Source organism: Trachurus japonicus, chromosome 16, assembly GCF_045865225.1.
Source record: "Trachurus japonicus isolate A0001 chromosome 16, Traja_1.0".
Classification (NCBI taxonomy): domain Eukaryota; kingdom Metazoa; phylum Chordata; class Actinopteri; order Carangiformes; family Carangidae; genus Trachurus; species Trachurus japonicus.
In genome coordinates, this window is record NC_140922.1 from 31810759 (window position 1) to 31826474 (window position 15716).

The following is a 15716-nucleotide window of genomic DNA, read 5'->3' on the forward strand; positions in this document are numbered from 1 at the left end:
TCTCTTCAGTTTATTGATCAACCTTCAGACTGGAGAGGTTCAAGATTCCTGTGGGACGTGATTAAACGTTGACTGTGAAGACTTGTCAGGAAAAGTTGGAGGAGTTTGACCTCACGGTATACTTGACACTTGTATTTAATGGGAAAGGTTGAGTTTCTCTAGCCATTGGAGGGTGAATTAGAAACCACATTAGATCAAGTATTTTTTAATCATCCCTGACCCTCCCTTGACTTTGAATGATGAGATGAGAAACAGACATTAGATTCAGTGATAGTCATTAATCATGTTAAATTAGCTCTGATAGGAGAGCTGACACTTTGGATAAAACAAAAAGACTCGCTCTAAAATGAGGATTAAAATCTGCCATGACCTCCAATGGGATCAAGGTTTGGAGTTGAAGTCGACCTCAGCTACGTTGGATGGGGATCAAGCAGCAACCCCAGTTATATTAACTGGTACAAAAACAGATTTTCCTCCTTAAATTTCCTCCTTTAGAAGTTACAGAAACCTCAAAGAGACTATTGCATCACGTATACAGTATTCACATGTACAGCCTTACATAAACTGGAATTGGAAACTCAGACCTTGACCCAGCTCTGTGTTCAGTAACATATCTCGTGTTGCTGCACCCAACTGTTCTCCAATTTTCTCTGGACCACAGAATAAGACTCTCAATGGGCTGAGTCATTACCTGCTGTCAGTCTGAAGGCCTCCGGCTTTGTTCACAAGTCATTAAAATAAATATGGTTTCTGATAACCAGATGAAAATTGTACTAATATGATTTTTTTTTCTTTTTTACACTTGTTCATCTACTCTGCTGATGCTTTAATCTGAACATGTTTGTGATTTCAACATCTTGTTCTTGGACGTGTTGCTCATTTATCTCCCACGTCCACGTCTGAAGCTTTAACCTGGTGACTTTAAAATCACAGCCAGCTTCTCTCACCTCCTCACAGCTCGGTCCGCCGGCCTACATAAACATTATCCATCTGCTGTATCTGTCTGCGCTCGCTATCCAAATGCCTCGCGGGGCAAATTGAGCCTCTGTTGTGCCTTGTATCAACAGAGAAGGATAAACGTCGGTTTTGTAAGCCAGACTTGTTCTGCTCTCAGACCTTTTCATCGGGCGTCCCTCCTCCCTCGGTCTCTTTGTCTTCTCCTCCTCTCTGTCGGCTACAGACTGCAGCAGAGTTTTTATCAGATCTCTGCTCTAATTCGCTGCACTAGTCCAGCGACCAGGCATTTAAAGCTTCAAGGCTGCAAAGGAATGTTCTGGATGAGGTGTTGTTTCGGCTTAAGTGCTATACTGGATGTTTTACATTGTGATAGAAGGACCAGAGGTTATTCAAAGATTCCAAGGTCGTGTCTTCACTTGTATCGGACCAAGATATTAATTCCCAGAGCTGCACATCCTCACTTTGCTAAAGCTGGAACCAACATTTACTGATTTGATTAACCACTGGTTAATTAATCAAATCTCCATTTAGAGCTTACCCACTGTTTATTTTAACACTCGTTAAAGCAGAAGTGTCCAAACCTAATAATGTTCCGCCAACTGGCAGCAGGCAAGTTGTTGGTTTAAAAGATTTGGAGTCGGTGATAAACCTCCTTTTATCCAACTACTCTACACCCTGGTCTTTCGTGGATTTTACCAAATAAGTCCAAAATACTCCCCCTGGATGTCAAGAACTGTCTTTAGTCTTTGGCAGCAGGAATCACATGTGAAGGTAACTTTGTATTTGCATGAAGGCAGGAAGACCAGGTACCTTTCAGACCTCTGGTTCTGGGGTTGGACCTGGTTGGACCTTTCTGTTTACCTGTGTGGGTTTTCTCTTTGTACTCCGGCTTCCTCCCTCAATCCTAAAGACATTTTAAAAGATTGTTTGTCCCGGCCTGTCCAGGGTGTGTCCTGTCCTCGCCCAACGTCAGCTGGGATCGGCTTCCTGCAACCTTTAAGGAATAAACACTGTGGCTAATGAATGAATGAATGACTGAATGTCACTTGTCATGAACAAACTGGCCCCAAATCCTTCAATGGCCTTTGGTATCCATTGGTATTGTCTTTTATATCTCATCTTTCTGTAAATGGACTGCCCCAGATTCCAGCCATTCACCTCCTGCAGCTTCGTAGACTTCTGTGGCACTGTGTTATGTTTATTTGGACCATCTGAACAGTTGGTTGGAACTGAAAATAGAAACAAGCCCAAGTCAAGAAAAAGCAGTTGTTTGTCTCGAACAAAGCTGTGTTTGTCAGACTCTTGGAAAAAAAAGCTCTTTCCACAATTAGGCAGAACTCACACTGACGTCTTTGATGTCACTGACTTTAGAGACTTGCCAACTAAAAATATCTCCAACTGAAGACACACTGAGTCTCTTTGTCGTCTTCCATCGCTCGCCCTGGACCTGGCTCACGGCACCGTTCAGCGAGTGTGATGTTTGGCTGCTTCTCATTATGTCATCAGAGTTTTCATTACGTCTTGGTTTGTTATTGACCTCTGAGCGCCCAGCCCACTCTTTGTTTTACCTTGTTTTCTGTTCTGCAACTCCCTTTTTCTCCCCTTTTCTAATTTCTCTCCGTTTCATTTTTGCTCTTCATCTTTTCATCTTTCCTCTTTTTTCTTCGCCCCCTCCCTTCAGCCTCTTCTTGTTGTTGTTATTTTTTGCTTTTTCATCTTTCTGTTGACTTGTGTTTCGCCTCCTCTTGTCTCCCCTGTCACTCTTCTCTTTTCTAGTTAATCTTCTTTTCTTCCATCTCTTCCCCCATTCACTTTTGTGCCCTCTCTCCATCATTATACTGTGCATTGACGTTCCCTTTCTTTGTTCTCTGTTGCTCCTCGTCGGTCGCCCACTCGTTTTGATTAAAAACACAGTATTTGCAGTAGCAGATAAGCAGCAGGCTGCGCCCAGGGAGCGGCGGCGGTCGCAGCGGTGGTGGCAGGCGGAGACAAACGACTCGGTTTGACCTTGGCTCCAGATGGAAGATAAAACGGAGAACCTGTAACTCTTGAGAGTGTTGGATAATCTATATTTGCATATCAGACGTGCAGTTGACAGCTAATGATTCATGAGTGAGTCACTGAGCAGAACAGCGCGAGTAGTCCCACTGAGGCGGGAAAATCCAGGAAATTATGTGACTTAGAAAACAAAACAAAGCTTGTTTTTGTGAAATGTTTGTCCTTGAAAGTGGATTTAAAAGCTTTTAGGTACAAGCTGTGAATAAAAGAAAAAGCTTTGGTTTGTTTTTAATCATCATCATGTCTTTGAATGATCTGGAGCGTCCTTGATCCTAAGCCAGTGGAAAAGAGGTCGGGTGTCAGAGAAAAGTTTTGAATTGAAGTAATACAGGAAGCTCAATGACATGAGGTACGTCCTGCGTCTTCAGTCAGTACATTCCCATGTGTACACATCATACTCACAGGTACAGTGTGTGGATTTCACCAGGGTAGTGTCGTCTTAGATGAAATGACGACATGACCACAATGTTTCCTTCTCTCCTGCTACGTCGCCAGGATGGCGCCTGTTGAGGATGTGAGGTGTCCATCATTTTGGACTTTATCTTTTTGACTGTCTTGACTGCACTGCATGCATCAACGGGACAATGTTTCGTTAAATATTTCTGTTCATTTTCAAGCACAAAGAGGCAATCTTAGACTTAATTATGTGCCCCTTGCCTTTAGATTTGCCCCCTTTGTCTAATTGGACCACACAATAATACACTTGAAAGCCTATTGGTGGCTCACGTTATGTTTCCCATGGTTCCTAATAATAGCACCTGAAGAAGATCAGTTGGTCGAATAAAGAAATATTTTGTTGCTACCTGCACCTGTGCGGGCATACCCTCTCCTTTTTCTGTGTTCTGGCATTTTTGTATGGCCCTGCACCTAAAAACTGTGATGTGCAGATAAAAAACCCTCTTTTCCTCAACGTGACAATGTGACAACACTTGTGGACTCAAAACATCAAGTGTGAGTTGAGACACAGTAGCTGTGTGTACTAATAGTTCCTCATTCTTGACTTTGACTCTAAAAATCCAGTCATTGTGGTGATTGTGCTGAATGATTACATTTCACAGTCTGACCCAGCCATTTACAGTTGGTGCTCGTTTCCTCAAGGACACGTCAACAGTTGCATGAATCAAACTTACGATCTTTGAGTGGGGGAACAGCGTCTTGTTAACTTGAACGTCTTTGATCTTCTCCTTTTCCCTCTGATTCCCAGAGGAAGGGTTGTCAGCTGATGGGGTAAAAAGGGTAGCTGCACTCACTGAGGCCCTGAACGTTACCTGAGGAAGTGGGTCAGGGTGACGAGGCTGAAAAGTTTGCGAAGCGATCGCTCGAGCGCACGCCGCTTCAAAGACGCACGTTTTTAAGTGCTGACTCCGGTGGGATGGAGCGAGGCCGCCGTATCTGGAGTTAAACTTTCAGCACAAGGTTTTTTTTTAATGTCATGAAATATGCATTGAGCTCTCTCTTTTTATCCCACTTCCCCTCTCAACGTTACAGTTGGAGATGGAAATGCAGGAGTCAGGTTTCCCAGCATACTTGCTATTGCATACCCTCTCGCTGCAGAGGAAATGAAATTCTTCAAAAGCAGCAAACATTTGACGACCTTCCTCGAATCCACTCGGGGGAAGTGATGGTAATTTGTCGGGGCCCTGCAGGTAACTCTGTCAGTACGAGGGTCAGAGCTGCAGTGAATCCACCGGTCGGGAGGATGACTCAGTGTTTCCTCGTCAGTGTGTTGACTGCAGCAACCTGCAGCAGCAGCAGCACTCTAAAGTCTGCAGGTCGGTGTTATGGTCTGAGAGACTGGAGGGCTGATTGAGTTTCAAGACGGGAATTCACATAACAGGACTTAAGATCAAGGAGGCGAGAGGCCGATGACGATCTAACAAAGAGTTGTTGTGATGATGAGTCTGATGCAGTGATGTGCAAAACCAGTGGAGGAAGAAGTGTGAACACAGGGTGAATTCTTAGGTTTCAGACCAGCATAACCTCTATAGATCAACCTATAGAGGTAGGGCAAAGAGCAAATACCAGACAGACATAAGGCCCATACATCCTGCTCTTTGTATCAGTGATGACTCAACACAATAGCAATTTTATGTCAAGTAAGACTGGTGGAGCTACTTTACAGTAGTAGGGTTAATGGCTACATTACTGACAGGCTGAGACAAGTTTGTGAACTTAAACAGATACAATATAAATGTTGGTATTGAGGCATTGAAGGCAGTTTATGGTGTTAGGTCAGGTTATAGGTCTATCAGATCAGTTTAAAGTCGCATTAAGTCGGTTAAAATGTATTTGATTCGTTTAAAGGTATGTTAGATTGGTTTAAGGGTGCAATTTGTGAGTTTAAAGGTGTATTATGTTGTTTAATTGCTACTTTAAGTTGGATGTCCTGTCTTAAAGGTATACTGTAGAGTTCTTCTCACATTATTTGCACCCTTATTATAACTTAACCTACTTAAATAGTAAGTATTAAGAAGAAGATGCTACATTTTTTTATTAGTGTAACATTGCTTCTACCATACAGTGAAAATGTGTTGTGTTGTTGACGTTAAACTCCTGCCCGTCATCGTCAGGCGTTGGATGTGTGAGGATGTTTCCAGTGGCCATGACGGTGGCCTGCCTGCGTTTGAGCAGATGTCAGGGGATTAGTCAGGGTGGCGGGCAGCGAGCAAATCCTCGGCTACAGCGAGACGATGATACGGTCGATTTGGAGAGGGAGGATTTGATGCAGCTGGAGTAGGAAGCTGTGAGAGAAGAGACGCTTCACTTAACTGTAATGGTGGACGTGGCTGTTTGGGCTTCAAAACCTGCAGCCTCACGTCCACTCCCGTGAGGATAGGCTATAAAGATTTGACTGTTAATTCTCATCAATCCTCCCTCTTTATTATGAGTCTATTCCCTATTCTCCCTCTTTCTGCCTCTGTTTATCCCCCCTCCCTCCCTGGAGTGAGGATTTTTTGGCAGTCAGCGCACGTCACATCAGACTTTAGCCACAGGGAACAGTGCTGATGGATGAACTGAAATGGATGGATTGAAAGATGGAGGGATTATGGACTCGGGGGGCGGTGGGGAATGGATGGAGTGACCAGAGGAAGCTGCTGCTGCAAGGTCAACGCCATCTGGTTTTGTTTTGGCCACCCGGGATGCCATTGTGCCTGTGTGTGTGTTTTGTATTGTATTGCATTGCCACCAGTTCATATGATGTTGCATAATAACTGCGACGTGTGACACAGTGTGTTTTGTGTTTTGGGTGTGAGTTTCCTTTTGTGTTTTGACTCGATGACTCGGTACAAACGTTCACTCAAGTGTGATAACATGTGTTTGTGTGTTCAAGGCCTTCGACAAAAGAGTAACAAATCTTCAAGCTTGAATTAATCAGATCTGTGGTACGTGAAAAAAGGCACGACACACTTTTAGCTTTTTCATTCCACAAGCCACACAATTATTTGTGTTTTTGTTTATTTTGCCAATTTTACTCCAGTTTTCTCCTAATTTACAAGATCTAGTGCCCACCTCCTTTAGTAATAAGGTCATGATACCTCACTGGCTTCCCACCAACAAACTGCTACTCATGTTTAATGCAGCTCTGCAAATTCTGTCAGTTTTATTGTGTATAATCTGTAGTAAATAATCGTTGACTTGGTTCCTGACATTAAATCAGACTTGAGCACCAGAGAGGTGATAGATTATTGGATCAGTATCTGATCCTTTCTTCTCTGAGCCATCCTGTGTGTTGCTGCTCTCTCCTTTAAATCTCTGCAGTCTGAGCTGAATATGTAGATTTATATTCTTCTATTATGATGTGTGAGACACTCAGCAGTTTCTGCTCCTCAGTTTGTGCCGACTGTTGCTTTCACCGGTTCAAATGACAAACATTGCTGTTGGCAGGTCGAACCATCTGCTGCTGATTAATGTTAATTTTGTCAGTAGGTTGATGTCGAGCCAGAACCAGGTTTGTGTTCTGTCTCATCTCTGCTTTGCCAGAGACTCCTTAGATGTCCCAACAGCGGAAAAGATTCCAGGTCTGGAAACGACTGTCTACAATTCACCCGGTTGATGCGGTGTTTTCTGGGTTGGTAGCAGCGAAGACATTCAAAGAAATGTATATACAGCAATTCTAAAGATGAGTTTGCTGATTCCAGACAACCATAACTTTATCTTCCAGCTATAGACTGTTGTATTGGATTGGATGTTTTGCAGGATTGGGCTCAAAATGTTTCCAAATGATCAATATCAATCCAGAAAAAGTGATAGAAATGGAGTGAATGGTGAACGCTAGCTGTTCAAACAAAGATTAAAATTTGGATAATTTTGGATGCATGAGGTAAAAGTCAGGGGACCAAAATAAAACCTTCACCAGAACTAAATTCCAGACTGCAGTGGTGAACTCTGGTTGAATCAAAGAATCAGTCCTGTTGGTTGGTTGGTTGGTTGGTTGGTTGGTTGGTTGGTTGGTTGGTTGGTTGGTTGGTTGGTTGGTTGGTTGGTTGGTTCGTTGATTTGCAGTGACTGTTCTGCATTTTTTGGACGGCAACTAATTGTGAAGCCAAAAGGACGTTTAGTCACTGTTCTGTTTTGTTAAAGCTGGAAATCAGTGCCACAACAATGTACAAAATATAGCCCAACCGCAATCTTCGTTTCTTATTTGCACTATCTTTAAATCATACTTTAGAGATTCTTCATTTACGGGAGGTAGAGCATGAAATTAGCATAATAATCACCCAAAAATCACCCCAAAAACCAACCAGAGCAACTCGGGCCATAGCAGATCCACCAGTCGAACCCTGGGGTAGACGCTGGACACAATTATTAATCATTCAAATTCAAGGGTGGGTGTATCTGGGTCAGCCATCATCTACCTCCAGGTAAAAGACATAGTACTTCAGGTGGTGTTGCAGGACTCTCATTTGTCTTCCTGCTCCCTGATGGTCTGGATTCTCACCAGTGAAAACTTTCTAAGGTTTATAAACTCTTGTGCTTCTTGGGTTGTGGATTAAACTTGTTTGAGCTGTTTGATTTAAGGTAAAACACGTGCACCAGCTGACCCATCTTGTCTAAACAACCAAGTCTCCAGCTGCAACAGTCCCTTGAACTCACCACCACTGGAGAGTCCTACTTCTTCTTCTTCTTCCTGGACATATTTGGGTTAATTTGCCCATTAAAGACCGTGAGGCTGAGTCTTCCTCCCTCGCTCACAGATCTAGGCCAGTCGCCGTTCGTTCACCTCCCTCCCCTCCTGCTTTGATAAACAGCAACATAAAATTTGGGTTGGTTGAAGGCTCGGGGGGGTTAGTCGGGCACGGGCATGGCCGCGGCCAGCGAGGGGGCGCCGTGTTTACAAGGCCTCCAACCATCGGCCTTAATGGCCTCCATTGTTCCAGATTGTTTCTCTTCAGTGGAGGAAATTAATTGCCAGACTTGATTGAGGAGCAGAGATTAAAACTAAATCGAATTTCCTCGAAAATTGGCCAAATCAGGTCACTTTGAAAACAGATAGCGTCTCCTTCTCCCCCTCCGTCCTCTCTTGTGTTAATTGTGATGGACAAACATGTTTGGATCGGTAATGGAAGGCAAGTGGAGGTCATACAAAGTCTTTTTTTATGATGTAAAGACTAATTTCTCCAGAACGTCTTTCTTTCGACAGCCATGACTGATGAGGTGGTGTCCAACCGTCCTCTGTGTCTGTCCTCCCATCTCTCTTCCTTTATGTCTTCCTCTCCCTGCAAGGCTTTGACTGATAGAGACGACATTAAGGCCATTATGGACGTTTTGAAGTGCTAGATAATAGAAACGCAGAATGAAACGGCCACAGATTCAGTTCCACATCAATATCTGACAAACGTGTCCTCCAGCGTTTTATTGTGAAGGGCAAAACTGGATGTTCTGATACTGTAACTTTCAGAAGTGATACTAAAACAATACTTCCTGCACTTTTTTTTGACCATTTTTCTGCATAATAGGTATTTTAGTGACGATGTTACAGAGGAAGCTGAAGCTCAAGATTTTATTTTATCTATCTGTGTGAGAACAGCATTAGATAATAAGTGGCGATCATAATGGAAACATGACTCAGTTTGATCCTAAATGTACGTCGCTCCTCTTCCTCCCTCTATTCTTCTCTCACGAGTTAACCGAGCTTGTTTTCTCTGTTTAACGGCCTCTTGAATAATTGAAGCGCCCGTCGAACCAAACACGAGGACGGAGAGCGAGTCGCAGCTCGTTGTTTGAAGCTCGTCTTTACTCACACGTCAGCTTCTCTCCGGAGGCTCAACGCTGGAAATTTCAATAAGCTGCACGAGCAGTGATTAAAATATGAAGCTGAAGAGGACGGGGATGGAGGGAAGGGAAGGAAGGATTAAAGAAGAATGGAAGCAAGCAAGTGAGATGTTAGAAAAAGGCAGAGTGAGAGGTAGAAATGTGGTGAGCAAAATGAGATAAAGTGGCCGATAGAGAGGGAAAAGAAAGGATGGATAGAAGGAGACAGATGGGTAGAGATAAAAAACAGAGGAGGTTGAAGACGGAGTGGAAGAGACGGGGTGAGGAGGAAGGAGGGAGGGAGAAGAAGAGAAAAGAGGCATAAAACCCGAGGAGCGTAAAGAGAAAATAGGGTAAGAAGAGTGAGATCACAAACTGACGACTTAAATATATATTTTTATTCCTGTCACAGTTGGTTAAAGTGTGAAGCAGCAGCTCACACGCACTCACACAGCCGAATGGAGAAGTGATGAACTGTGGCCGCGACTCAACTCAGCCAGAGGAAGCAGAAGAAACACGCACTGTAAATATATATATTTATATATGTTAGATTTTATATTAAAAAACAAACACTTGAAGCATGTACTTGTAAAAACTGTAACAGAGGCACCACAAGACCTTATGGTAGGTGAATACACACATTTTAAAGATTATAAATCGATTAATTTATCATCAGTTTTTTATATTTATTAGGCAGTGAAGTGAAATCTTTCAGTTCCTCCATCTTTGTTTGGAGAAGCTCCTCTGTTGTTGTCACGCAACTCAGTGGAATAAAGGTTTATGTATTTGAATTAGTGAAACGGATTCAGTTTGTAATGAAGGCAGTCGTTCTGTAGCCTCGCTCTTTAAAGGGATAGTTCAAAATTTGGCAAATTGGCCCATTGCCATAATCCCTATAGTCATAGCAGTAGATTTGTTACCTTTAATTGTCGGTGCAAGCTATTTTTAGAACGGCGGAGCAGAGCCGTGAGCTGCTCAGAGCTACGCTACGGAGGCTCATGGGATTTCTTGGTTTCCCTCATCAAACTCATCAAATACACAATCCAACAACTCCACAACGCTCTGGTGGACAAGTTGTGACCTGCACATTCACCACGCTATGAGATAATAACACAACGTTACCAGACAGAGTTGTTTTAGAGGTTTTAGAGAATTTACCAAAATGTTGAACTATCCCTTTAAGCTCTTGGAGAAGTTGCTGGTCCAGTCAGTGGACAAGTAGCTCCGCCTCCTCCTGGCATCAGCGCAGTAACTTAGAGACTAACAGGTGGTTTTTTTTTGCAAATCGACAACGCACAACAGTCTTTTTAATCTTTTATTTATCTGGTTTTCTCACCTCCTGCATCCTTTATTCATCTCCTCCCCCTCCCGCCCTCCATCTCTCTCTCTTTCTCTCCCTCCTCCACCTCCTCTTCCTCCCTCCCTCCTGTCACAGCTGCTCTTTGAACACTGACTAAAAGATGACGGTGCTGATGTTTTACTCGCCTGCGGCTGACATGTTGACACCGCGGTTAGAAAGTAGGACACACACAGAGAGACGACAACTTCTTTCACTTTCACGCTGATTGAGTTGTTTTTCCTCCTCTCCGTGTGTCGTTTACCAGTTACATCTCAATAAAGTTGGTTCAATTTGATGAATTTTTACACACTGACCCTGATAGCTCATCATAGATAGCTCTTCTGATGTTTTTTTTTTTAATATTTTTTTTATTTTTACCCTCCTTTCGGTGGAAACAGGCCGAGCAGAGCGTTTAATGTTTGTCTGACAGAATGAGGAGGCGGCGGGAGGGATGGAGGGGATGGAGGGATGAAGAGGAGGGGGAGCACGTGTAGGATGAGATCCTCCGGGCAATGTGACAGGGGAGGAAGAGGAGGAGGAGGAGGAGGAAGAGGAGGGAAAACAAGACTGAAACTGTAACAATGGTCCTGAGAGGCTGAGATCATCCAGGGAGCATCGCTGCTCATTTATTCACTTTTTAATGTTTTATTTTCATTCATTTGCTCTATTTATATTCAAGCTGTCTGTCCTGCACTATTTCATTATTTGCTGCTTATTTGCGTTTATATTTCTATTCTTACTTCCTGTTTGTTGCTATTCACTAAAACACTAAAGAAAAATCCCTCGTACGTTAAAAAAGCTTCTTGTCAATAAACCAGATTCAGATTCTGATAAAAGCATCGAATCCAACTTTAACTAAAACACCAAACAAACAAATCTCTTTTATTTTCTAAGCTAATCACTAGCATTATTACATCATGGTCCTTTGGTTTCATTTTAATCTTTGATCGTATCGAATCAATAGGATCGATTGGACACCCAGATCGATGTGCTTCTCGTCGTCTTGATTGGTAGACGTGTGTCATTGCATCACATCAAGATCCCAGATGATCGCGTTGCAGCGAGCGGCCATCTTGGATTGTAAAATTCCTCTGAGCGTTTCTGATGACGTAGCTGATGGGAACTTGGGAAAATGTGACTCCAACCATCAGTCTGAAGGGAAATAAAATGTCCTGGTCGCAGCTGCAGAAGAAATGATTGCAGGTTTTTAAACGTCGTCCAATTGAAGCCACAGGAACCTTTTCAGGATCTTTGTGCAGGAACCAGGGTCTAAATTTGGTTCTTTGGTAATTGATCAACCCCCCAAACTGGTCAGAGGAGGTAGGATTTATCCAGAGGTTCAGGAACTCTGAGAGGTGTTTTCTTCGGTGCTTAAGAACATTTCTGATTGGTTGATGACTCCTTGATATTTCTTAAACATACACAGCTGCAGACGACTGTTCAGTTTTTATGCCATATTGTTGTTTTTCATTGTAGTTTGAGAAGTTTGAGTCCAAGAGGAAAGCGTACAACAGTTGGAACGACAATGACAGAGAGGAAGACGACAATGAGCAAAGTATTTGTTCTTTTCCAAATCCTCCCAGTGCAGAGATGAAGCTGCTGCAGCTGCTTCAGAAATTAAGTTAATGTCCGTCCACATTCCTCATGAACGCTGGCGTGAGCGACTGTAGCTAACGTGGCGTTCAGGCGACTCGTGCGGCCGGGCGGTTAGTCGGCCGGCGTGGCGTGGCACGCTGAGCCGAGCCGAGCCGGGTCGAGCACATGACGGCAACAAGCCCGGACTTGTTTGGATCCTGCTGCGCCGGCAAAACAACGAAGACGAGCAGCCGTAATGAAATTAGAGCGAGCATGAGGAGGTGATGTCAGACCTGGAGCGAGGAAGTGGAAGGACAGACAGATACTGTCTCTGTGGACGGAGACGAATCAGGGCCAGATAGATAGATAGATAGATAGATAGATAGATAGATAGATACATACATACATACATACATACATACATACAGTAGATACATAGATAGATAGATACATAGGTAGGTAGGTAGATAGATAGATAGATAGATAGATAGATAGATAGATAGATAGATACATACATACATAGTACATAGATACATACATAGATAGATAGATACTAGATTAGACACATAGATAGATAGATTCATAGATACATAGATAGATAGAAGACAAATCTGACAACTCTGAAGTTATTAATTGATGTAATGAATCTTAATTTAACCCAGAACAAATGAGCTCTTTCAAGGGAGAGAAATCTGCATCTGAATTTGTGAGGAAACATTTTACACTAAGACTTGTTTTCTCCTCTGATTCACTGAGACTGTACAGTAACCGAGTCGACATAAAGTGGGTCAGTAGAGTCGGTTGCTGATTTAATATTCACCAAAGTGTTTTCAGCTGCTTCTCTTCTCTTCTGAGTCTCAGTTTGTTTCTTCTCCTGACAAACTTCAGAAAAACTTGAGTCGTTTCTTCTCCGACTCTGTCAGAAGGAGCTGGAGTCGCTGCAGGCCGTCGCCGATGATTCATCACTTTCATTTTACGTTTAATATCCAGCATCCAGCATTTGGTGTTGTATTAACACACGCACAAACACACACACACATACTTTGACTCACCCATTAGCTCAGGCTGGCGTCAGTGCTGTCGACTCAAACCAGGAAAAGGATTAATTTAACGCTGCTGACGACTGAAGTGTGCTCACAGATTAAATTCTCCATATTTGGATGGTGTCATCCAGGTGGTGACTGCTTTGTTGTGACATCACAAAGTGACAGGAAGTCCTGACGGCTGGTTTTTAAAGGCTCAGTTTCTGAATACAGGCTGTGTGCATTTCTCTGTGGACTGAGGCTTTGATACTTTCACAGTATTAATATAGAACCTAGAGCTGCTTTATAATCACACTACACATGGACATCTACCTTTATACTGTATGGAGCTTTAACACAAACATCTACCTTTATACTGTATGGAGCTTTAATACAAACATCTACCTTTATACTGTATGGAGCTTTAACACAAACATCTACCTTTATACTGTATGGAGCTTTAACACAAACATCTACCTTTATACTGTATGGAGCTTTAACACAAACATCTACCTTTATACTGTATGGAGCTTTAACACAAACATCTACCTTTATTTTGAAGGAGCTTTAACACAAACATCTACCTTTTATTTTGAAGGAGCTTTAATATAAACGTCTCCCTTTTATAAATCAGGACTCATCCTGTCTCTTCGTCCTCCCTCTCACCTTTACTCAGCTGTTGTGTAGCTGTGAACAGCTGGACTGAAATGGGAGCTCTGCAGTGTCGAGGCTGCAGCAGCTCTGACTGTGTGTGTGTGTGTGTGTGTGTGTGTGTGTGTGTGTGTGTGTGTGTGTTGCCTTCACTGGCCTGCAGCAATGTTGGAGCTGACAGCGACTTAGGATACTGACAGTAGTAGCCGCAGGACACAAAGAGAGAGACTGAAGTGTTTGCAACTCAAAGTCTGCAACTTTTCTCCAACGGATTAAAAATCTACATAGAGTTTCTCAGTGACATAGAAATAATATAATAATATAAATAATATAATTTTTTTGCAATATTCACGTCGATTGATAATTGAGAACATTGTTAACAATTTAATAATTGTTCAGTTGCAGCTGTGGTCTTAAAGCGTGTTGCTTTTTAATCTGCAGAGAGCGTGTGGTGTTTCCCCTCAGAGGCTGCGTGATGTTTACTGTCCATCAGGTTATAAATGACGCTTCTGACCAGAGAAAATCAGAGGAGGAGTCACCGTCAGGGTCAAGGATGAACTGAAATACTTCCTTTATAAAAAAGGAAAAAAATCGATTATCTTACCGTTTAGTCTATATCAATATCTACTCCAGCTGTGGTTTTGTGTAGCAGCTGCATGAGATGAAGTGATTTCACACACACGACCTCCTCCATCCTGCTCCATCCTGCTTCTCCGCCCCCACGGGAAAAACACACGTGCCGATCACGCAGCCACGAACAACACACTCATTCATCCTCCTCGGCCTCGTCATGTGTCCGTGGCCGCGGTGTGTAAAGCTTCAGCTCTGAGGCCTCTAAGACCCAGACTGAGTGACGTCAGTGAACGCAGCGCGGTTGTTGCTGTAACGTTTCTGTTTCTTTACACGTAAACGTCTGAACGAGTTTGTGTGTTGATGTGTTTTTCATGGATTTTAAAACATGGTATAAACATGAGTTCACCTGTTTCCTGTTCGTGTATGACCTCAGGTTAACTACAAATATCAGATATAAAACAATACTTTTCTGACAAATCAATTAAGAGTGAGTAGATTTTTGTTCGAAGAAGTTCAGAGCCTCTCTTCTGATTGGTTGACTGTTTTTCTGAGTGATCCAATAAAAATAATAAAGCAGATTTCAGAATAAAACACCAAATCCTGCAGGTTTTAAAGGACTAGTGTGTAATATAGGGGGGAAACCGTGATATCTTGCATTCAGATTCTAGTTTGCAGTGGTGGCCTCCGAGGACAAAACAACTTGTTTACTTTGTTTACGATATGTCTCCTTCATTCGTTGGTTTATTTCTGCGCAAAACTCTTGAAATGCGCTCTCTGGCTGGCTGGATTTTCCGTTTGGGATGCCGTACAAACATGGTGGCACATTGGCGACACTCAAGACCCTTGCTATATGTATAAAAGAATAATTATAAGGCCATGAAAACCAAACAGATTTTATTCTATAGCGATTATACACGTATACATACATAGGTAGTATATTCAGATTTTAACAATAAACCTTGACAATTATTACACACTGGACCTTTAAATGGTGTCGTCCAGGTGGTGGTGGGCGGGGCTTAGGGTGACTGCTTTGTTGTGACATCACAAAGTCACAGGAAGTCGTACCAGCTGGTTTCAAGGCTGAAACATGTAAACATCTGTGGTGGTGAGTTCAGGGTCATTGTGCAGTTGCATTGATGAGTCGTCATTATTGTTGTTTTTGCTGAGTCACATGTAGAAAATCATTTGTCTCATGATCCTCCTGGCCTGAGGTCTGAAACACTTTGATAAAAATTTAAAAAAAAAAATGCTGCAGCTGCAAAATGCGAAACACCGTGATGTCAGCT

General features: G+C 42.8%; 1 protein-coding gene across 1 annotated transcript in view; it reads left to right on the forward strand.

The window, feature by feature from the left end:
- Positions 1–15716, forward strand: part of sh3bp5b (SH3-domain binding protein 5b (BTK-associated)) — a 43324-nt gene that overhangs the window by 15047 nt on the left and 12561 nt on the right. The window lies entirely within an intron of this gene.